At 46.0% G+C, this 24,828-nt stretch overlaps 1 protein-coding gene across 24 annotated transcripts in view; it reads right to left on the reverse strand.

Moving 5' to 3' along the window:
* The window catches only part of KCNMA1 (potassium calcium-activated channel subfamily M alpha 1), a 717,863-nt gene that overhangs the window by 423,133 nt on the left and 269,902 nt on the right, over positions 1-24,828 (reverse strand). The gene's annotated exons all lie outside the window — the stretch shown is intronic.

The raw sequence follows: 24,828 nt of genomic DNA on the forward strand, positions 1-24,828 counted from the left end.
CCACTGTTGGGGTTGTTACTGCAGCAGAGTCTGACTGGTAGAGCCTGGCTGATGCAGAACAGTTCAGCTCTGTCCTAACCTACAGTAAAAGTGCTATACTCAACTAATCTATCACTCTCCAAACAAACAAAAAAAGATCCTCCAGGTAACAGAATCCACATTCCACAAAACATAATTTATGGCTTCTTTTGATAGCTTGAACATTCTCCTTGAGGTCTCACCTCTCGCTCTTAAAAGATTCACCAACATTTTGTTCTAAACAAAATGGTGGAGACTCCAAGAGGAATTCTGGAGAAGAAGTATCTAACTGGTACAAAAGAAATATGTTCTGGTAAGTGCTGTGAGAAAGGTGGGTGTCAACACAGTGGGACACAAGAAATAGTGGAATCAATTTGGACACAAGACGCCTTCAAGAGGGAGGTGATATCACACAAATCGTCATGAAGGCTGTTCTGGAAGAAAAAAAAAAGGGAACAATTCCCTAAGAATCAAACTTGAAAGTGGCTCTGAACTCTAAAGCTGAGGCTGAGGCCCCAGGAAAACATGAAGAAAGAAGGAGCTCCAGTGGCTTTCAGGGCTCTATGTCACTGGGCTGAACCCTTCTCAAGTTCTCTGACAAGTGTCAGAGTCTTTGCAGGTCCCCCCACTCCTGTACCCTTCCCAGCCTGCTGCCCAGGCCAAGATGCACAAAGGCAGGTATTTCCCGATGTGGATGCTGCTTCACTTCTGTCTCCTTTGTACCTGCCAACTCCTCCACATCTGAGGATAGCAGATAGTTCACTGCACCTATGTAGGATAGGACATGACTCTAGTCTAAGGGTTACAAGAAAACACATGAACACAGCTAAAATGTTCAGGAAGCATGTGTTTAATGTGATAGAAATCAACCCCAGAGAACGCACCAAGGCAGGCGCTCATGGCCTACCCTGAACAAATGCTGGCCTTTCACCACCCAAATCCATTTCATTGTCCACATTTAGGGTCAGAGCTCTCAGGCTATGCAGGTTTTCTGCTCCAGCACCAGACTCGCACTCACTCTGCTAATACTCTGTCCTAAGTGGCTCATCTCTACCTCACATCCCCCAACAAACTGGGTCTGACTCATGTCCCATTCTCTCAGGGTTTTCTAAGGAAGTCATATGTATGCTGTTAACAACTTAACTATTTTTCCCTCCGTAGGAAGGTATTCATATTTAATCAAACCACTTCTGCGATGACATAGCTTTAATGTAAAGGCATGCGTTACTCATAATGGAATTTTTCGGTAGATAATCAGTCATGATGGACAGAAGACCCTTTTGATGTTGTGATGGACAAAAGACCTTTTCCTGAGTACTCACCCTCTATGTCCTTCTATATCTCACATAGGCCAAATAAGCACAACTACAAAAATACATGTAAGTGTCCATTCTCACATAAGTGACTTTTGCCATTGCCAGAGGAGAAAGGATCAGATTAGTTAACTCTACCAAGTGATAAAAGTCCCTCAGAGAGGCAAACATTTCTCCCGCAGACAGAAAAGCAGCGCTAAGAAGCCCAAGTCCTGAGGAGATTGTCAGTGAAAACATACACAGGCTGCAGACTGTTATTAATCAATTAATTCTTAGCTAGCTTTGTCCCAAGTCATCCGGCAGACAGAATAACAAGAGATTTACAAGCTGTGTGCATTTAAATTAATATTTTTAAATGGTAGGAGTGTGTAATTAATACTTTCGAAGAACATATCCACACCAGATCAAGCAGTGGTGGTGTTTTTATCCATGTCAATATGCCTCTTTTTAATTCCTTTCTGGGAGGAAAACAACAGCTCTAAGTTTGTTTTGTTTTGTTTTTCTTCTTCTGAGACTCAAAATAACCATGTTCTTTCTGCTTCAGTAAATCACTACTGCGGCTTGAAAGAGTTCCTAGAAAGTTCTAGTTTCATTCAGTCTTTAGGAGGAGAAGCAAGACCCAAATGCCAAGAACTAGAAGCTTCGTGCACCAGGAAGTCTGCTTCAGGACAACAACCACCTCATTAGTCAGGACATACAAGGTTGTGCTGCAGTAACAGAGAAACCCTCAAATTCCAAAGACTTATTCTTTCATCACTTATTTCTCACTCATGCAAAGTCATTTTGGGTCTGGTGGCTCTCCAAGGTAGCTTGTTTTAAAAAGATGACATCCAGACTGGTTTTACCTTGTGGTTCTACCTCTGAATACATGGTCTCTACAACTGCCATGAGACGGCAAGGAAGAGTACGGGGAAGCAGGCAGGGGCTTTTAACTGTCTTTGGCTGGAAGAAATGCACATGATTTCTGCTCATGGTTCACCCAACTGCAAGGGGTCTGGAGGAGTGGGAGAGTCCATGGTTATTTGGTGCTCATCAAATTTCTCACCCTACTAGTTAACTGGTTATCAGTGGGCAGTGTAGGGATAGTTTATCTACTTAGTAATTCTTGAATTCCAGCTCTTTAAGTTTGCGCTCCAAGTTCATTATGAAATCATCAGCAGAAGTGACAAAAGGATACAGAACACCATGCAGCATGCCAGGTATGTGGCACAGGTATGTCTATTAGAACCTGACGTTTCCTTCTTCTTGTCCACTAAGTATCCCAGGAGTGCCAGATGGAACTACATCCTGTGCTTTGGGAAGAGAAGAATAAACCAGAGGAGGGTCACCTTGAGTTTTGATGATAGCTCTGCTCCTCCAAGGCATAAAAAAAGCTGTCGGGTGGAAAAGGGAATGAGAACTGGCCAAGAGCACCCACACTGGGTGATTTCATCACTAATTTTCCTTGCCTGGTAGCTGGTAGATAAATGAGATTGGTGTTCCCAAGCACTGGAAGGAGAACTGGCTTTTAAAAAATATAGTCTAGAAATTCTAAGGTGGCCAATCTAGTGTGGAATCCAGGAATCTGCATGTTAACAAACAACCCCAAGTAATCTGATACATAGCTATGTTTGGTAGCCATTGCCTTGGAGAAAAATACAAGGTTTTACTAGCATCAGGACTGACTTATTCAGTCTCAAAATGAGGACGAAGACAAAGCAATCGGTTTGTAGCCAACTAAGATCATCAGACCACTAGGTTCCCATCAACATCTGACAGAGGCAAAGAGGCTGAGGCTGGTCTGCATTGAAGAACTGATTGGTACATCAAAAAAGTGATTGGTGGGGTTCCTGGAGAGCTCAGTCAGTTAAGCATCTGACTCTTGGTTTCATCTCAGGGCGTGATCTCCGGGTCATGAGATCGAGCCCTGCATCAGGCTCTGCACTTAGTCCAGAGTCTGCTTGAGAATCTCTCTCCTTCTCCCACTGCCCCTCCTGCTTGTGCTCTGTCTCTCTCAAATAAATAAATAATTTTTTTTAAAGTGATTGGTCCCCTCATTTGCTAACCAAGGCTCTTAGAGTTGGATTTTCACCTCAGTGACAAATAGACCTCCCTAGCAAGATGTTTACAGGCTTGGAAAAATGAGTTTGGGATGGGAACAAAGCTTTGCCAATAGCAGGAATGGCCTTTCCATCCCATGCCAATTTGGGAACCCACTGGGACACAGGTATATAGATGGGTCTAAAAGAATAGGGCTTTTCTCTGGATCTGTGGGTTGGCCCTCCTCAACTGCAGTCAGGTCCATCAATAGAAAAATGAATAATTTTGTGGCAAGAAATTTGTCATCCTACTGAGCTGTGGGAGGGGTGACATGAACATGTAGATAGCTTGGGTAAGCTGAGAATGCTAACTTAGCGATTGAAGAAAAGGTGAATAATATATAATAGGTATATTTATATATGTTTTCTGCTTCTCTCTCATGCCTCACATATCACTATCAACTCTGAAGGTCAAGTTATCAGGTCGGGCCGGTGGCACCTTCCTTCTGATGTAGAATGAAGGACCTGAGGCAAGTGAATTCAAGGAAAGGGGATTGAGGGATAAAAGTGTTCCAGACTTGAGGATGGGCTCAAAGCAATAGTGCCATCCACCAGCTTAGGGCCATCAGAGGAGATACATAGAGGCAATTTTGGAGAGAACATTCTATGAGCTTCTGAGTTATCCTGGGTTAGACATTCAGATATTAAGTTACTGGATCTAATTGGGAAAGACAAGAGTTATAAGAAGCAATGTTTCTTCTGAGGATTCTGGGAGTAAGGCAAAAAAGGAAGCAAAAAAAGTGGTTCTCTAGAACACCCATGACACCATCATAGACCACTGCAGGTTACTGGACTGGGATAGGACCAGATAGTGTAACACCCACTGGACTCTACACACCCTCCAAACTGACCCATGGCCCCTAAAACAACAGTGTACTGCTTTAAAGTCAGGTACATATGGCCATTTACCAGCTGAAAAAACTTTCAAACCCTTCCAGCTTCCTCATCTATAAAATGGGACAACTAGACCCACCCCACTAGGCCTTGGTGAGGGCTAAATGATGCAATGCAATTAAAGAACCCAAGACCAAGCCTGGTGCATTGTAAGTACAAAAGAGCCTAGGTCTTAGCTTCCTCACTTAGAATGGCACCCACCCTGCCCATCTCCCTGAGCCCCTGGGAGATGATAAAAAGGCAAAAGCCCTATAAATACCAAAATCCTTGTGGCTATGTAAGCAATTTTTGTCATGTTCTTACTGTTCCTGAATATACACAGCTAGAGTTCAATCCATGCTCCACCCTGTCTGGAAATGGTTTTTGTCAGGAGCTGGAAAGCCAGGCCAAGACGAAGGCATTTCAAAGTGTCCAAGTTGTCTGGACTGAAGTTGCAAGTTTAGGGCTCACAAAGAAGGAACCAGAGAGAAGCAGACTTCTGAATTATCAGTATAGATCTGGGGACTCTGCACGCATGCAAGGGCATGTGTGTGTGTGAGAGAGAGACAGAGACAGAGACAGACAAAGAGACTGACTTTGAACTGACCAGAAGGCTTCCCTTCATTACCATGTGGATGTAAACCACCAAGACTATGGCCCGGCCAGACCACCGCGGAGGAAAGACAATAGGAAAACAGAAGGCCACTCAGGATGCAAACACCTCATCGTTGCAGTGCAATAAATGGATTCACCCTTTTGCTAAATGTCAAGTTAATATTTCTCTTGGCACCAGCTGTGTTCCGCTCCCCCCCGACCTCACCCCAGCAAGCTTGGCCTCCCGGAAGCCTGCCCTTCGGCAGCCGCCCAGCCTCAGCACCGGGAATTGAGGAGGGCAGGAGTGGCTGGCACAGTGAATGCAAACACACCCAGTCCAGCAGCGGAGGGGAAACAGCCTTTGTGTGGAGTGATCTCCTCTGACAGCCCTGAGCTCTGGCTGTGGGGAGCTCTGGGCTTCAGGCTGCAGCTCTGGCAGCTGACCATGCCAGGCAGTGGCACTAACAGAAGTGCCCCCTGTCCTGCTCACAGGCAGGGAAGAGGCAGTCAAGGAAAGAAGGTGACCTTCAAAGCCAGTTGGCAGCTGGGACCATATGCTCACCTGTACTGCCCTAGGTCTCCTTGTCTCCAGGCCACCCTCGACAGTGTCAGGAGTGTAGCCCCAAATGGAGCAGAGGTTGGCCCCATTCCTCTGAACTCACTTGCCCCTTGCCCAACTCTATCAACCAGGATCATGGTTGTCTATTTTGGGGTCTTCTCCCCTATTCCTTAGTGCAGGGTCTGTGTCTCTCACTTCTGCGTGCCCACTGCCACTTTACATGGGGCCTGGAACAGAGAATGTACTCTGTAGACTAGGAGGTCATTCATTCATTCATTCCTCAGATCACTCTACACACTGTTCTCTTCTAACTTTCCACCTTCTTCATGGCAAGAACCATTCAAGCACTCCCTAGTCTAGTATCCTCCCCATCCTGTTCACTCCCACTGTCCTTATCACTCTTCATAGCTTAGCTCAAGGCGCCCTGCAAGTCTCACATTCTCCATTAAACCTCTACGCTGTTCTGTTTTTTTCTAAGCTTCTATTGTACCAGATTAACTGCATCCCCCATATGCCGCTTTGTAATAGAAAGCTTTGTAATAGTTATTTTAACACCTCTGAACCTAATCTGTAAGCATGCTTAATAATAGGTTTGTCATACATTTTAAATTAAGACTAACATTAAGCATGTAGCACAATGCCTGGACATAGTAAGTGCTCCAAATAGGTTTCTGTGATGGTGGTGGCAGTTTAAATACACATGACAGTGATAGTGACAATGGTGGTGATGGTGACAGGGGTGGTGACGCTTCTTTGTTTTATATCTCTGACCCAAGGCTGTCAATCCTCTCTTTGAGAGGAAGGACCACTGCTTATTTTGCCTTGACAAACTTCAAATCTTAATCTCAACGTTTTTACCCTTGACAGAAGTTTTATCAGTAAGTTAATACTACTGAAAATATTTTGTTATTAATATTAATCATGTTTGTAGTTTGATAGTATAGAGACATGATGAAAACATTGGATTAGGGGTCCTTTTAGTTCTGCTTTCCTGCTCTGGACCTGTTTCCTCTTCTATTTAAAAATGACTTTTCTACAAGGATCTGAACTTCAATCTAGTGATGATATTGCCATTCTGTGGTTATTAATGAGATTAGTTGACACCAAAGCGAGCCCTCCCCCCATCCATATGCTCATCCTTACCCAATATGCCTTGGCACACAAATGTAAGCCTACCGGTGGGGAAATGGAAGAAACCGGGATTTGTGTCAGCCAACCAACAGAACACCAGTGCTCACTGAGACCTACAAATGCTTTCTGTTTCAAAGGTTACTAAAGGCAGCATCATGTTTGACGTTGCCCCTCCCAGCAGCAGGTTAGCAGCAGATGTCACAACAAAATGATCCAGACTGGAAATGCCTATTAACCCTTCAGCACGGCACACCCAATTTTGCATCTGAGCTCACTCTTTATGACTCCTAATGCAGCTTCCTACTGCCATTCCTGGCTTCTAAAGTGTCACTACCCTCTTGTGTAAACAAGCTTGGATCGTAAGCAGAATAAGGCACTGAGTATCAAACTGTACCAAATACCAACCACATCTCCTACATCTCTACTCAGAAAAGGTTATCCTTCCTTTTTCACCCTATGGACCCCCTGCAGATGGACACAGGATTACCCTGAAGTTCAGAGTGTAGGCTCTGCTCCACTAATTACTACCTAACTGGGTTATCTTGAGCAATTTACTTAGTCCCTCTGTGTCCCATTTTCTTCCTCTATAAAACTGTATTACATTGCATAGGACTATTGTGGCTGTGGGAATTAAATAAAATAATACATGCAAAGCACTCAGGACAGAGGCTACTTCACCATAAGCACACAATACATGTGTATTGTCATCACCCATGATATCATTATCATATAATGATATTGAAGAAAAGTTAAATGAATGTCTTTACTGGATTTTGACAGCAACCACACTATAGAACCAAACTCTCAGATAGGCAGGTCATACTGGAAGGCAAAGTGTCGAGCCTGTCAAGTCCCAATAAGGCCAGAGAAAGTAGAAAAGGACCAGTACCAACTATGCAGACTATTATTGGAAAATGTTTAGAGGATTATACACTCCAATGTCAGCATGTGTATACTCAGACAATGCTAATGCGACTTACAACAACGCTTAGACGTGTGTCTTATGGAAGATGGAAGATAAACTGAGCCAAGAAGACAAGCGTAACCTAACCAAAATGTTTTCCCATTCCAACACCCGGGGCCCTGTCCATGGTCCTGAAACAGACGAGTGGACAAAGGCTGATGGGAGTCATGACTTCTGAGAAACTGCCAAGGAAAAAAAAGACAGACTCTTTGGAATCATTCAAATAAATGCAGTTATTGAGAATTAATGTGTTTGGGGTTAATAATTGGGCTTCCTCATCTATTGTGCTCCTGATTCTAAACTTATCATAGAAAAACCACCCACAAAACCTCATAATGCAGACCAGAGCTAAGCATAAATTACTTGGGGAGTCATTGGCTCCCCTCTGTTGGCCTGGATAATAAGAAATCGAACAACATAGATCTTCTATTCTGAGATGAGTTAATTCTTCTATTCTCTAATTTACCTACTGCAAAGAGGTGGCAGAGAATATTTATCGAGAGTGAGGCTCTGGAAACAAACTGCCTGGATTCCAATCCTAACTCCTCATTTATCAGGAGGCAACATTGGGCAAGTTCCTTCACCTCTTCATGTCTCAGTTCATTCATCTATACAAATGATCATAAAAACAGTCCTCAGCTCATAAAGTTATTTTTAAAACTAAGTAAAAATAATACACCTAAATTACTTTGAAAGTGCACATATCATAATAAGAACTGAGTAAGTATAATTATTATTGTTATTATTATAATTGTCTTTGTTCTGATTAATGTCAAATTGGACTAAACAAAGATAAAACCTTCTATTTTTCCTCCTATAACTTGGTTTGCATGGATGCCCTTTCTCCTCCCCACTCCTATTAATTGCTCCCTTCTATCTTGTTTTGGAACAAACTCTGGAGACAGATCAAGTAAAAAATGAGGAAGGTTTAGTCATTCATCCACTGAGTTCAACATAAAAAGAACTCAGACATTCCTTAAAATGGGAGACAGCAAAAACACAAAGGCCACAATTCCCCTAAAAGCCATGGAGAGCTTAAATATCCTCGGTCCATATCACAAAACAGCCACTCTCCACCCCTTGCTCAGCCATGCTTGAGGCCACCCACTTGCTTCTCCATCAGTCTGTCACTTTCCAGAGGAGCCCAGGAGGCTCACAGGGCTGACACCAGCTGTTCAGATCACCGAAGCCAAGGCCCCAGTTGCACAGCTTCTTTGAAGAATGGTCAATGCTAACTCAATGTTCTCAGCCCATGACCCAGAAACGGCTAGAATCTCAGCCCACGACTCAGAAACTGTAGTCATGATGGAAGACAAACAATGATAATGATAATGACCCCATCTGATACTGAACTCCCAATACTTTCCTAAATACTGCCATGCATCTAACTTCCTTCAATCTTCTTAGCATCCCTCCAAGGTGGACAATTAGTGTCATCTGCACTAAAAAGCAAAGGTAGCTGAGGTCTAAAGATTGATGTGCCTAGGTAAAAGTCACATAGCTCCCAGTGAATGGAAAATTCAGGACAGCCCAGGTTGGCTCTTCAGGCAGGAAGGTTGGATGGGAAAAACATGGAAAAGCAGCCAGATAGAACTCTGAAAACCAGTTTCACCACTTGCTAGCTACATGACTCTGGAAAAGTGACATATGAGGACTCACTTTCCTCATCTGTAAAATGGAAATAGTATCTTCCCTTTAGGATGTAGGAGGGTGAGCAACAATGTGAGCAAAGCACCAACATTCTTGTTATTATTGTCACTGTCAAGCCAGCCAGTTCTCTTTCCAAGGTGCAAAGACACACAGAATCTGTGCTAAAGGAGCCAATAACATACCCTGGCTTCAGACAAATGCCAACGTCCTACTGTCCCCTCCCACCTATGCTCTCTGATGTACTTGCCAATCACATGCTTGAACTGAGGAAGCTCAGTTATCACATGTGGCTTATCTGGAAAACTTTTAAATCCTAGACCAGCCTGGTTCATCCCACTTGGCATATTCCCAGGCTCCCAACACTGACTGGCAGCAGGTCTGAGCACAAGGAATAACTAATAACTTAGAAAACCCAGCTCAAGCTTACGTTCAATTTATATAATAGTGTTTTATGATCTACAGCATCAGGGGCAACTGCGGTCAATGAAACACATCAATTTCCATAAACAACTGTTCGTGTCTTCACTAGGTAGAGCCAATGAGGATGAAACAATGCTGAAGAGGGAGGCAGTGAAAGGCATTTTAGAATATTGATATTCAAACACCACCAAAATTCTCATTTTTATCTAATAAGTATAAAAAGTATCAAGAAGCTGCATACTTTGCTCCCCTCCCCCAAATTGCCCTATGGAGTACCACAAAGAATGCCTTTTTTAAAAAAGAAAAGTATATTTTGGATTAATTCCTCCTCTGGTTTTTCCAGGCTGCTAGTTTCTTTCATTTAGTGGATAATCAAGAGATATCTATAATCAATTAAATGATACCATGCACGTAGATGGGATTCACTCTAGGCTATAAATATTCACCACACTGGGTATAATTTTCAGAGCCCTGGGAATACATTGTGGGACAAGGCATAGTCCCAGCCACCAAGAAAATCGCCACCCAGTGTGGGAGACCATGTATAGAGGTGATTACAAAGCGATGTGGTGGGCCCAGTGCTTGGGGCTGGGGGAGCACCGCGGAGGGGCACTTTCCCTGAACTCTGGGCATTTAGTTCAGAGCTGAGACTTGAACGGGGCCAGGGGAGGAGAAGGGGGAAATGAGTGGATGTTGTCCAGGATCAAGAAAACACTGAAGCAAAAACCCATTTGTCACAGAGTGTGGGGACCTCAGTGGAGCTTCTGGCCTGAGGTAGTGAGTGGCAAGTGATAATCCATAAAGGCAGCAGATCCCAGTCACCCACCCAACATTGTTCTTCACTTGCTCAAGAGCTGCAACAGCCCCCAGCTGCTGCCACCTTCTGCCAGCAGGGCTGGTTCCAGGTGAGCTGTTCGGCCCAGGGGTGGTGAATGATTCGGTGTCTCCTTCGGGTTCAGTCTTGAAACCTCAACTCCCCACCTGCTGCTGTAACCCTGGCTGCCCTTCCACCTGCCTTCCTGGGTGCCAGAACAGAAGCCCTGCCATCTGCTTCCCTCCCCAGAGCAGCAGACACGGGACGCTGGGGATTTGTGGGGTCACCAGGCAGAGCTAGCAGAGTCTTGGAGCAACAGGGGACTATGAACATATCTGGGGGGATGGCAGCGAGGAAGCCGGGAAAGACGGGTTAGCAATCCAAAGGAAAGAAATGGAAACAACAGAAGCACGTGGCTCTCAGAAGAAAGTCATTGAATCAGGCTTCCAAACTTCAAACCCAGAGACCTACTGGACTCATCTAGCAAATTATTTAGTCTAGGTGTTAACCTCGTTAAAGGCAACTTTTCTGGTTTCAAAGGTGAAATGAACAGATAGGAGATTCTTCTCTGTCACCAAGTGGAGCCCTTACCACAGAAAGACTCATCAGCCGTGAGTAAAATAAACACAAGTTTTCATTCTGCTTCCTGTCGGGAGCTCCAAGATGACCTCACCAGGTCAAGGTGGGTCTCAATCCTGCCAGCCAATTCCAGAAGACAGACCAACAATAGCATGGATGATACAAAGCAGGATGTGAGTCACATCATCCTGGACCTCCCTGGACAGAGGGCCTGTTGGCTCTGATCTCAACAGACTAAACAGGTGAGACACCGCATGTTCCAAGAAGGGCCTGGCAAAAAAACACACAGTCCTCCCAGACCATGTCACCGCAAACCAGTTCCATGCCTAGAACTCAAAAATAAACCTTATACCTAAATTGGAACTACCACACTGCAACAAGATGGCAGCATTTCAACTCCTTTTGGGTTCAGGAGGCTAACCAGAGCCTCAGAGCATTTGCTCAAAGGACCCAGGCTTCTCGAGAGGGATCTCCCCCGGCTATAGCTCCAGGATATTTCTGATGAGGCATAGTCTTGTTCCCTGAGAACGTGATAGAGTGACTACAGCTGCTGAGAAGTGTTGCCTAATTGAGGATCGACTTTTAAGGCGATGTGAGTGGAGGGATAATTGGCACATTTTTCATGCTTCTGAGACTAAGCTGTGAGCTCCTGGGGAGGCAGAACCCACTTCCTCATATCACCCATCGCCTGAAGTAAATAGAAGAATTGCACTACATGTATGTGTCGAGTGGATAAACAACTGAAATGAAACCAGACGATAAAGTGAACTCTTCTTCAGACACTTGATCAGTATTTATTCGATGTTGCCCCCACGGAAGATCGCAAGTCATCCACCTGACCCCACCACAACCCCTTTCCTTTGCCTTGTGTTTTTCTTCTCCTGGCTGCTAATTATACTGTCCAAACTATAATCATTTTACTGGATATGTGTTTATTTTCACATATATGGAAGGAAGGTCCGAAGAGCAGGGATATTTAGCTCTTTGTTCACTGTTGTATCCAAATCACCTAACATGATTTTACTAGATACTTTAGGAGGGTTTTAATCATTAGACTTTTAAAACTTGCTCCATCTCTAAATAGAAATGACTGAAGAAGAAAAATAAAATAAAATAAAATAAATTTTAAAAACTAAAAAAAAAAAAAAAGAAATGACTGAAGATTTTTCTGCTCCATGTGCCAAGGCTCTTTATACGTGTAAATTAATCAAACAATTTAGATACATTTGAGGACCCTTATTCCAAGCAATGTATACATTTCATCTTGCATGTCTTTTCAAAAATCTTTGCGATTTGGCCCCAATGTACCATTTGAGCTTTGTTACATCCTCATCATTATCTTCATCACCACAACCACCAACACCATCACTATCATCAACAATTACAGAAAACATTACTGCCTGCTAAGTACGATGTGTTTTGATGACAGGTGTTTGGGGGACGGAAAACAAATAGGATGCTGAGGTCTCTGTCCTCAGACTGCCTGTCCGATGGACACATCAGGACATGCTTACATACAAAACGTATACCGAATGTCAAGTGAGAGGTCCAACCAGTGCCGTCCGATAGTGCAAGCTACCTAGGTAACTTACAGTTTTCTAGTCGTCATAGGAAAAGTAAAAAGAAACAGGTGAAGTTAATTTCAGTAATATTTTACACAACTCGATGTACTAAAGTATTATCATTTCAACATACACTCAATATTTTTAAAAATTCTGTCAATAAGCTATGTTACATTCTCTTTTTATAATTATTCATTGAATATATATGACACAGCACATCTCAACTCAGAAAAGCCATATTTCATGTGTAACAGCCACACGTGGCCAATGGCCACCATACTGGACAAGCTTCAGGTTAGACCAAGGGTTTCCAGAGCACAGAGGAGAGGATGTACCTTAGAGGCAGGGAAGTCTGGAGAAGGCTCCATGCGAGTCACCCTCCTCCTTCCCTTGTTTTTTCCCTCTCCCCCGCTGTCCCCCTATTGGAAGCAAGAGTGTGGATGTCGCCACAATACAGACATCCCCAAGAGAAAAGAAGCAAAGGGTGTGCCTAGTGTCACCTGCTGAGAAAACCCCTACTCCACACCCCCTCCCCTTCTCTTCATTCTCTCAGGCACAGTCAGAAAAGGTACAACCCCATTCCAGCACTAATGAGAGATCTGGGTCTTTGCCCACACGCACTAAAATAAGTTCCCTATGATCTCAAAAGAAAAATACATTTCGGCTTCAGGCAACCCTGGGGACTTAGAGTTGTTCTCAGCCCTTGCATGCATCAGACTTACCTGGAAAGAATTTTTAAAGTAAAGATGCCACAAGCATACACCCCCAGATTCTGATTTAATTAGGCTAGAGTGGAGCCTGGGGATTTGAGCACCTTTTCAGGGCTCTTAGGTGATACTAATGTGTGTCTCAGGCTGAGAATTGCTGGGCTGGGGGGAGAGGAACTGCAGGGCGGAGGAAAGGAAAGAATGGCCTGGTGGCTATCGATGCCAGCATCCATGGCATTGAGCATTGTGCCTTGTGGGCAGTTTCCCACCAACTCTGTGCTATCACCTGTGAGAGAGGTATCATTAGCCCCATTCTGCAGGTAGGAAAATGGAGGCTCTGAGAAGCTAAGTGACTTTACCAGGAAAGGTTAGCAACTGGCAAGGAAAGAAATGCAACCAGCTATGCCTCCAAAATCCATGCTCATCCCTTCTTATCTGTCCTTGCCTGTCCTCATTAGCAATCCTGCTCCCCATCTCTCCCACCCTAGGCTTGGTTCAAGGTGAGAAACTGGGATGGGGATGAGAAGATAAAGACAACCAGGCAAGAAAGGGTTTGATGGCAGGGGAGAAAAAAGAGTAGCAGATGCATCTCAGAGGGGACTAAGGGAGACTTCCAAGTCCTGAAGAAGGTGAGCCTAGAACAAGCGCATTGGGGAGGGTACCCATATTGATAACTACACTTGTTTGGTATCCTGACAATAAGGTAATGGTAAGAAAAGATGCTTGAGAAAAAATAAACATTATCCGGTTTCCACAATGGAGGAGCTTATCTTCCCTTATCAATGGCTAGACTGGAAAGAAGACCAAACAATAGAAGAAAAGAATAGCTAGGCCGGAGCAGAGACATGCCCTCTTTCTTACTTTGTAAAATCACCAAGTAGTAAAAAATCAATCAATCAACCAATCAATCAATCCAGTACTTTAAAAAAAATTTTAAAATAGGAAGAAAAATGAAAAGAGAGACAAAAGGAGATAGGGAGGGAGAAGGAAGGAAGGAAGGAAGGAAAGAAGGAAGGAAGGAAAGAAGGAAGGAAGGAAGGAAGGAAGGAAGGAAGGAAGGAAGGAAGGAAGGAAGGGGAGAGGGAGGGAAGGGAGAAATCTCATAATACTAGAAAAGAAATCAGCCGTGCCTGACAGTATTTAAATTGAATGTCTCTGAGCATGGCTCATAATTTTTAGTGAAAGTAGAAGCTATTAAAAAGTCGATGCACAAGATTAAAATTTAGAATGCTATTTTAATAATACTGAATTCTACTCAATTTCAAATGGCTGTCATTTTTAAGCTCCACCAATCTGAGAATGTTTGATTGATGGTGTTGGGAGCTGAGTGATGGGAAGCCTGAACTCAGCAGGTCCAGCTCAGCTGACACAGCCACAGAGGACATGAGCCCTCATCCACGTGGAATTAAGGGGACCAGTCTGAAGGGCCAACTCTGAGACTGTCTGCCCATCTGTCAAAGGGAGCAATAATATCTGTCCTATCTAAAGGAACGAGTGGGATGAGAGGATAAAGAAGCATTGTTAAAAGCAAAGTACTTTGAAGGCCAAGAACGCATGACACACCTGCCCCATGCGGAGCTTGGACGAGGTCCTCACTCACAGGTCATCTCCTTCTGGAAGGTTCTTCCACTACACCTCCCATCTCTACCTTAGAGAGTCAATCAACAAGCCATGGCACCAGTCAATGCTAAGATGGAGGCATGTCCAGGATGTTCTAGAAGTCAGAAGCAACTCATGTCACTCCCCGAAGACCCACCACTCTGAGACACTAGGATTTTGTTCTGTGCACCAGCACTGTGCCTGGCATATAGTGTGTGGGTTCTCGATAAATATTTGTAGGTCTCTCATTCAACATACTTCTTGCCCTTAGGAGTTCTGATTTTAGTTGCAGCAACAAATACACATTTACCAAACGGTATACTATGAGCACTAATGGAGAGATAATCAGAGTGCTACACAGAACAGAGGGGAAAAAAAAAAAAAACATTTCTACTTGATCTTGAAAAGTCAATTTAATATCTTCGTCATTTGTTATCACTGTGGTCATCCTCAGTGCTTTCACAAGTATCTCCTGCTCCTCACATCCGGGGCACATGACAGGATTATATTTCTCTGCTTCCTTTGAAGTTAGGCTAAGCCATGTAACCTACAATGGCCAATGAAATGTCAACAGAAGTGGCATGAGTCACATCTTGGCAGAAACTTTAGGAGCCGTGCACAATTCTTCATGTTCTCTTCCGCCGCTATAGCCATAGCGGAAGCACATGTGAAAATGCAGTCTCCAGAAGCCTGGGTTACAATATAAAGCATGAAGAGCATGAAGCCTGAGTGGGAAACACACCTTTGTTGCACTGCCCTGCTGAGATTTGGGGGTCGTTTGTTACTGGGGCCTGTCTTTATTGATACAGTCATGTCCATAGGAGCTCCTGCAAAGTACCTGTCAGGGAAGGGGTGAGAGAACCGGAAAGGTCTTGGGAGTAAAAGGAAGCAAGAGTCTAGTCTATCTTGGGTCACACACTCTGCTACTTTCTTTCAGAGATTTCCTTTGGATATTCTTTGAAGACTGTTCCATTTCCAAAAGCCAATGAGTTAGGAACCCCACCTCCTACCCTAACCCAGGAAGAAAACGTCTTTGTGCCTCGTGACAACTGTGTGAAGTATCAGGGCTGGGTCCCTGGCTCAATACCATACTCTAACCAGAGTCCACCGAGTACCAGTCTTACCCATGGCTTCCTCTCATCGCCTGGATGGCTCCACCTTCATCTCCCTTAGCTCCCTATCCTCTGCGTCAGGCAGGATCCGAGTCCTAAGCCTTCAAAGTTCCTGTCCCTGCTGCCTGGAACTCTCATTTCTAGGTCTTCAAAGCCCATTGCCATCTGCTTCCCCCCAGAAAGGACCACCACCGATTCAGCCCCTTCTGTTCTCCTCATGCCACTAGTTCTGAACCCAGCTGACACATGATCATACTCGGCCATAGGAACAGCATCCCCTCATTCATCTGGGCAAGTCTGGTCTCTTCGAAGAAGGGATGAGCCTCTGAAACTTGATGCCCTTGTTTATAAAATGGGGTCATAGCTCTGACACCCCCCCATCAGGTGAGGTGATGTATCTAAAGCAACTGCCTTAGGGATCCCTGGGTGGCTCAGCAGTTAAAGCGTCCACCTTTCGGCTCAGGGTGTGATCCTGAAGTCCCGGGATTGAGTCCCACATCGGGCTTCCTGCAGGGAGCCTGCTTTTCCCTCTGCCTGTATCTCTGCCCCTCTCTCTGTGTCTCTCATGAATAAATAAATAAATCTTTATTAAAAAAAATAAAGCACCTGCCTTGTTGTGTGGCACATAATCAGTGCTCAAGAAATGTGAGACTCCCAGCTCCCCCTCTCCACAAAAATGTCTGAGCTGGGAGGGCAGGGCCAGCTCTTCCCCTCCCCCTGAAGCCCAGATGTGCCCCCAGAGACAAGCCCAATGCATGTATTCTCAATGGGGAGCAATATCTCCTGCAAGGGGGCAAACACGGATATTGGGGGGGGTGTCAAAAACGTTATCCCTTTTATGTATAAACACAGATATCCATACAGCACATAAAGACATATATAGCATATTTGTGATATTAAAATTTCATGGGCGGGTGGGAGGATGATTAGGAAAATAAAACGTCTTCAAAGGCTCCATAGACGGGCTCTAATGAGAAATCGGTTGAGAATCACTGGCCCGATGTTACCTCCAATCCAAAACCAGGCAGCCTCTCTCATGCCCACCGCGGCTGAGCCTCTTATCACCCGTCTCTCACACTTCCTCTCGTGTCTCTTCCCAAATCAATAATATGATATTTTAGAAAATTCTTCCGAATCCTCATTCATTCCTCCTCCACCCCCTCCCCGGCCTCTCTGCTCCTCCACTGATCTAATCTGCTGCCTCTCCTGGGACGTGAGCCGTGCAGCTGGCTGCAGAGAAAGCAGGCACGAAAGAGCTCAGAGACTCCGGGCTTGGTTTTGCAGACACGACAGACGTGACTGTGTTGACAGCTACCTCCAGCCGCTGCCAGGCAGGAAGGAGCTGGGTGCCCCTATCTGCACCCCCACCTCGGCGACCCTCCACTCACGATGGTCAAGGCCTGCTTGGGTCTTCCAGAGAACTAAATGAGCTTGCCCGGGGGGTGAGGGTTACTGGTGAGTTTGAGCTGTGGCCGGATTGTTGGAATACAGCAGACACTGCAGTTTGGCTCACCCAAGGTAGACCCTCAGCCTGCCCGTCCTGGAGGCTGTAAAGCTAAAAAATCCCTCCTATCGCTTCCCTCACCACTATGGATGGCCATGGCATACACTCTGCATGGCAGGAAGCCCCAGAGGGAGGAGGGAACAGCTTACCCTGATGTTTCCCCTTCCCCTCTTCTTCCCACCTCAACATACACACAACATCTGAAGCTGCCTGTTTGTCTTGTAACCATGAGCAAAAAGCCAAGAGAAGCTGACATCCTAGAGAGGTCAACCTTGACATGACATAGCTGAACCAGCACCAGCCACCGCCTCTGTCTTGATTTCTTTTTTGTGTGTGTTGTAGAAAAATGCTTTGTTTCCATTATTACCCAAAAGCATCCCAAGGGACAAAGGGGTCAAGGGTGAGATGCTTAATACTCACCCATCTGCCTTCCCTGAGGTCTCTTTGCAAATGCATCTCAACTACAAAAGAGCATGCCTTGTGCCTCGCAGTGTCTGGGCATGCACCGGGGCTCAGATGTGCTCTGCCACAGTCTTGGGGTGATGGCCCTCTGCGGTGGCGGGGGAGGGTAGGGGGGGGAAGCACATGCACTCTGCAGTCAAGTGGGCCTGGGTTCCAGTCCTGACTCTCCACTGAAAGCTGTGTGAGCTTGGATAAGACGCCTGACCCTTCTGAACGTCCACTGTTTTCACCTTAAAACAAAGTTGAGAACAGTACTTACATCACAGTCTGGTTGTGAAGACTAAACGGGAGAATATGTGGAGTGCTTAACTCAGTGCCTGGAACACTCTAGGTTCTCAGCACCAGATAGTTCCCATGACGAGTTTCTACTTTCCCTTCTGTTTTCAAGAGTTCTCTCACTTCCCAGTCTCACTCTGCTTCTGTCCTTCTCCAGGGCTCTGTCTTGTTCTGGCTTTTTCTCCCTTCTCCTCCACCTCATTCATTTTCACACTGGAAGGATGTGCAATTTGCCTCCTTTGCCCATGATTCGAGAGCTCATTGCGCGCAGGCACAGTGCCAGGTCCCCACGCACAGCAGGCCCAGGCTCCTCTGGAAATAGTGGCTCTTGTTGCAGTGACTGGGTTTGGCTGAGGCTGTGGGCTCGGGGGCTGGGGGTGGGACCCATGGACTTTGGGTTCCCCTCGAGAGTGAAGATTCACTGGTATGCCTCATGTTCTTGGAGGCAAGCAAGGGCAGCCATGAAGGTCAGAAAAGAACCCAGAGGTCGTGCCCTGCTCAGCCCCTGAACCTGAGGTCAGACCAAAAAGGCCAATGCTTTCAGGGACCTCATGGCCCATCCACACAGGGGCTCTCCCCACTAAGCTGACTCTGCCACTGGGAATTCACTGGGGACAGGAAAGATCAGTGGTTGAAAAAGGGTTGTTAGTTAATGTTTCAGAAGATGTCCAGGGCACCTGGGTGGCTCAGTGGGTGAAGCATCTGCCTTCAGCTCTGGTCATGTTCTCAGGGTCCTGGGATTGAGCCCCACGTTGGGCTCCCTGCTCAGCCAAGAGTCTGTTTCTCCCTCTCCATCTGCCTCTCCCCCTGCTTGTACTCCCCTCTCTCTTAAGTAAATAAAATCTTGAAGAAGAAGAAGAAGAAGAAGAAGAAGAAAGGAGGAGAAGGAGGAGGAGGAGGAGGAAGGAGAGGAGAAGGAGAAGGAGAAGGAGAAGGAGAAGGAGAAGGAGAAGAAGGAGAAGAAGGAGAAGAAGGAGAAGAAGGAGAAGAAGGAGAAGAAGGAGAAGAAGGAGGAGAAGGAGGAGAAGGAGGAGAAGTCCTCTCCCAGACCCAAGGAAAGCCCTTCCCAGGCTCTCATAGTTCTTCAGAGGTGAGTCCGCAGGGATTTCATGTTCCCCAGTGGTGGGAGGGGGGTGTTTTCTGTAGGGACAGCTGCTAAAAGGGTCAATGCTCCTAGCAGAGAGGGGATGGGTCAGTGAAGGAGGAGTCTGCTGCCTCTTACCGGAATTATACTGTTTTAAGGCTGCATTGATCAGCCCCCTATGAGGGTTTTGGAAGGAATAATGGATCCACGGACTCACTCCCACCTCCCTTCAGGGCCTGCCCCAGGATCCCAGAGCAGAACTCGGAGTTTAGCATGGCTGGACAACTTCTTCTCTCCACAAGGTCACGGCCCCAAATGGAAAGCAAGACCTCGGTACACAATACTAACCCACCATGCTGAGACTCCTCTCCCCTTGCCCTGCAGGTCTCCACAGCACCTGACCTCCCCCCCACCCATCACAATCCACAGCACCTAACATCCACTAAGCATTTATCTGTGCTGGCGCTGTTTGTTCTCAATGCTTTCCACACACTTCCTCGTTGAAAGGCTCCCAGCAACACCAAGAGCAGCAGCGCTACCCTTTTCTGACTTTACAAACAGGAGATAAAGGCCCACAAGGGATAAGGGATGTGTCCAAGGCCACACCTTTACTAAATGACAGAGATGTGTCTCAACTCTGGGGAAAGCCTTTTCATAACGAAGACAGCAAGAGCAAAATTATTTTTTAAACGATTTTTCAAGAAAAGACAAACCCATGCAGCATTTACCATATGCCAAGCCCTTTTCTAAGTCCTTTCCATATATTAGGTTATTTCATCTCACACCCACCCTGTGAAATAATGACTCGTATCACCCCTATTTTGCACATGGAAGTGGAGAGACAGACATCTGCCCAAGACTTGAGTGATTCAAGACCCGGAGAGCATGAATTCTGGGCTCTGTGCTCTGCGGTGCCAACGCCCTGTGAGCCCAGGGGCCACCGTCCTGGTGAGGGATCAGCTCCAGCCACCTCCAGGCTTGACCATGTCGGCCACCAAGGACTGGCTAGCAAACGTAATGTTTCCTCCTTGGTCTCACAAAACATGAAAGGTGTTATTATCACAGAAGCCAAGGCTACTTGCAAACTACAGAGGTGACACGAGGTAAATTCATTTCCTTCCTGTCAAGAGACACACAACAAGGGTATAATCAGGAGCTAATGTGTTTGCTCGTGACTGGGCCCATCATCAGGGTGGCACATAACTGAACAAGCTCTCTGTGCCCAGAGGAGCAGAGCAAAGCCCCGCCACTGCGAAGTGTCACTCATCTGGCCAGCACACGTCGCTTTTTAATAACATTATGGAAATCTTGCTGAAGGACTCTGGGAAGGACAGAGCCTTGGGAAGCTTCAACCTTGAGAAAGGACCTTCCGTCCCCACACTGGTCAGCTGTTTTCCTCAAGGATCCCTCCTCTAGGCTGGGTGGGTTTATGCACTTTGAACATAAAAACTGGGCCAGGGGACACCTGGGTGGCTTAGCAGTTGAGTATCCGCCTTCTGCCTTCGGCTCAGGTCATGATCCTGGGGTCCTGGGATACAGTCCCGCATCGGGCTCCCCGCAGAGATCCTGCTTCTCCCTCTGTCTGTGTCTCTGCCTCTGTGTCTCTCCTGAACAAATAAATAAAATCTTTTAAAATAATTTGGCTGGACATGCTTGCTGAATAGACCCCAAGGGGGGCAATGAGGCCAGGTATCCAGGTTACTGAGGGGGCACCCAGGGGCCACCAAGGGGACAGACCCCTCTCCTCCCCCAACAATTGGCAACCAGGTAATTCTTACAGGCATCTTCACAAGAGCCAGGCACTATTCTGAGTATTTTACAGATATTAAACTCATTTAATCTGAAAAACAATCTTATGCAGTAGGTACTGCTACCATCCAGACTATAAATGAAACAGAGGCACAGATGAACTTGCCCAAGGTCACACAGGTCGTATGTTGTCTTTAAGGCCAGGCAGTCTGGTTCTGAAGTCTATCTTCCTAACCAGACAGTCTATGGCCTCAATGAGCCGACCCTGCAGCCGGGCCCTGAAAGAGGGGAGAGAGGATGGAAGGAGTGAGGGTAGGAGCAGAGGTGCCTCCCTGGCGACTGGCACTCATTCATTCCCATTATTGCCAGGCACCTTCTTTGCACCAGGTACAGTTCTAGGCACTTAGGATACAGTAGAGTCTCAGGCAGCCCGGGTGGCTCAGCAGTTTAGCACCACCTTCGGCCCAGGACCTGATCCTGGAGACGCGGGATTGAGTCCCACATCGGGCTCCCTGCATGGAGCCTACTTCTCCCTCTGCCTGTGTCTCTGCCTCTTTCTCTCTCTCTCTCTCTCTCTCTCTCTCTCTCTCTCTCTCTGTCTCTCATGAATAAATAAATAAAATCTTTAAAAAGAAAGGATACAGTAGAGTCTAAACAGACATGAGAACACAGTCTAATGAGAAGACACAGATAATATATAAACATATAAATAAGATAATGTTGTAGAATGGCAGATATAATAAAGAAATAACACACAGGATGGAGCACCTGGGTGGCTCAGTTGGCTAGGCGTCTGACTCTTGATTTTGCTCAGGTCATGATCTCCGGGAGTCTGCTGGGGATTCTCTCTCTCCCTCTCCCTCTGCCCGTCCCCTCCTCTCTCTCTTTCTCAAGTCAATTAAAAAGAATAAGAAAGAGCACAGGAAAGTCAGAGTGACTAGGGCAGGAAGAGGTGTGGAAGTTATTTTAGAGGGGGAAAGTTAACTTTAATAGGAACAGGAGCAGACCTGATGGAGGCTGAATAATTCATTTGGTAGAGTTTGTCAAATGCCTACAAAACACAGGGAGTAGGCAATCCTACTTGAGGCCCTTGAGAAGCCAGAAGTCAGAGACCCATGGAGACAGAGTGAGGGTTCGCCCACCCAGTCTGGGGCCTGGATCAACAGAAGCTCTGCCATTTTGCACCATCAGAAGCACCCAACCTCCTTGGGTGCCATCACAGAGACATGATGCCCAGCTCCTGGGTTGCCTGTGGAAGCTGGAAAGTTGATGGGAGCAACTGGCATAGTCGATGAGTCTTACTGCCTCAGCCACAGGCCCAAAGGGACATTGATGGAGAGAACAGAGATGCACAAGGGCTCATGCCCTAAGAGATGGAACTCAGCCAGGCTGACTGGATAGTGAGCCATCTAGGAGCAGGGAGTTAATAGGTTTTTCCAAATGAATGGTCCTTAATTTCAATTCGACGAAGTGAAGGGATCAGGTGAAGGAAGCCAGGTGAAAAGGAGGATTAATCCATCTATCAAGGACCTTTGGTACTGAAAACATGAAAAGATGAATTCATTTGTGAGCCATAATGATTCAGTACCAGGGAAAATAATTATCTAGAAGCTTGTTTGGCCCCAGAATCAATCTTTATTTAACTATATTTATTTTTGGCTGCTTATCCTGCTTGCCTCTCTTGGAAACTCAAAGTACTCAAAGAGTACTCTCTCTCTCTCTCTCTCTCTCTCATTCTCTCTCTCTCTGGTAAATTCCAAAGATTTGCTTATCTCAGAATGATCTCTGTGTGCAATGCCTGTTTCCCTCACCCCTGTCCTTTCTCTGTATTATTGGTCCTCAGCTCCGCTCACTCACTTCCTGGTGTTCTTTCTTGTCTCCTCCAGAGCACTTATCACTACCTTAAGATACATTATTTGTCAATCTGTTGTCTTTTTAGATACCCTGGCTCTCCCACTAGAATAGAAGATGGATAAAGCAGAGACCTTGCCAATCTCCACTGCCTTGATCTTAACACCAGACCAATGAATAGCCATTGAATAAATAAACAAAAGGATATTTATAATGAACACATGGAGCTCTTAATCTTTTTTAGTCATCATGACAACCTCCACTTATTATTACTGATTGTTCCCATTTTATAAATGAGGAAACTGAGGCACAGAGACTAATTAAATAACTTACTACGAAGGTAGTAAATAAAACAGCCAAGGGTTGAACCCAGGCAGTCTGGTTCCAGAGTCCATGCTCTTTTGACTTAGATATTTAAGAAATATTTGTAGATCAGATGAATGGCTGCCTTCCTGCTTTCCTTCCCAGGCTTATTTTTTATTTTTATTTTTATTTTTTTACTGGGCTCCTATGTGTCAGACACGGTCCTATATTCTCTATTCAGGTTGTTCTGTGGAATTGTCACATCTAGCCTGCTCTCCCTGGCACCTGCTCCAAGTCCCGTTCTTAGAACCACATCTTATTATCCCCATCAGGGCTCTCGGCTCCCCCTTTGCCAGGCAGTACCTCCCTGATCTGAAATCATGGACTCAGTCTCCGCCCCCCCCCCCCCCCAAGAAAGAAAACCCAAACCAGGATTCAGGAGGAGGTGTTTCCCCTGAGAAGCATGTGGCTGGGTCTGTAAGACCCTCTCCCTCTGTTCTGGAACTGAATCCCAGACAGATGAAGTTATGTTTTATACCTATATTCACCTTTCGGCCAGAGGGATAAAGGCAAAATAAATGGCTATCAATTGCTAGATGGAGGAGGGGAGGAAGAGGAGGAAGAAAGTAGTGTTGTTCCTACTAAGTTGGCTCTGAGAGTGGAGAAGAATCCGGGCAGGTTAGTAAGGAAGCACAACTATACAACACAGACTCACCCCCAATCCAGTGCTCCCTCCTCCACCGTGCTGCTCCCATGGCCCACACTGTCCATGACAGAACTGGGTGTGGTTGTGCTTGACCTCACTGATCACAGCTTTGTGATCTTGCCTTGAACAATGCCTGGCACACAGTGGGTACTCAGTCGATGCTGCCTGGGTGAATGAATGAAGGATCCCCATTCCCTCCCTGCCTTGGCCCTGCCTTCATCCCCACCGCCATGACTGCCGGGCTGCACCTGGCCCCATCCCCTGGGACCCAAGAGGATACATTCATGTACTGGCCAACCTTGTATACATACTCCCTTTCCCCCACAGGGATGCTTACAGGACCCTGAGCCAAAGAAGGTAAAACAGGGAAATCCTGGGAAATGTGCCTTCGCTGAGCAGTGGAACCTGCTATGAACAGCCCTAAAATGCAAGTGTGCTGCAGTGACTGTCCTTCCCAAGCTGCAGGACTTTGTAGACTCAGGCCAGGGCCAAGTGATGCTCCACTGAGCAACTTAAACCCAATCATGCAAAGCCAAGTGCACTTTCATGTCCTAGGAAACAAAAACATTCCAACTGCTTGGCACATCCAAATCAATACTCCCTTAAGAGCCCACCTTGGCTCTTCCCCTGGACTCTGAACACCAACTGAGTAGGAAAAGCATGGAAGTAATCTTGGACTCTCCCTTGCTTTCCTGTCCTCCCCCTATTCTAGTGTCTTGCATCTGGTACCTCAGGTTATTTGTTTTACTCTTGTCCCTCAGGCTGAAGGGCATCCATGGTTCTAGAATTGTTAACGAGGATTTATCTGAGTGATTCAATGATTAAGGATGCATCCAAACACTCTGTTGTCCTGCAATGCGCTGGATTGCGTCCCCCAATCAGCCGGAAAACTGGCTGAGTTCTCTCTCGATTCATCTTGC

This window comes from Canis lupus, chromosome 4, assembly GCF_003254725.2.
Source record: "Canis lupus dingo isolate Sandy chromosome 4, ASM325472v2, whole genome shotgun sequence".
Taxonomy (NCBI): domain Eukaryota; kingdom Metazoa; phylum Chordata; class Mammalia; order Carnivora; family Canidae; genus Canis; species Canis lupus.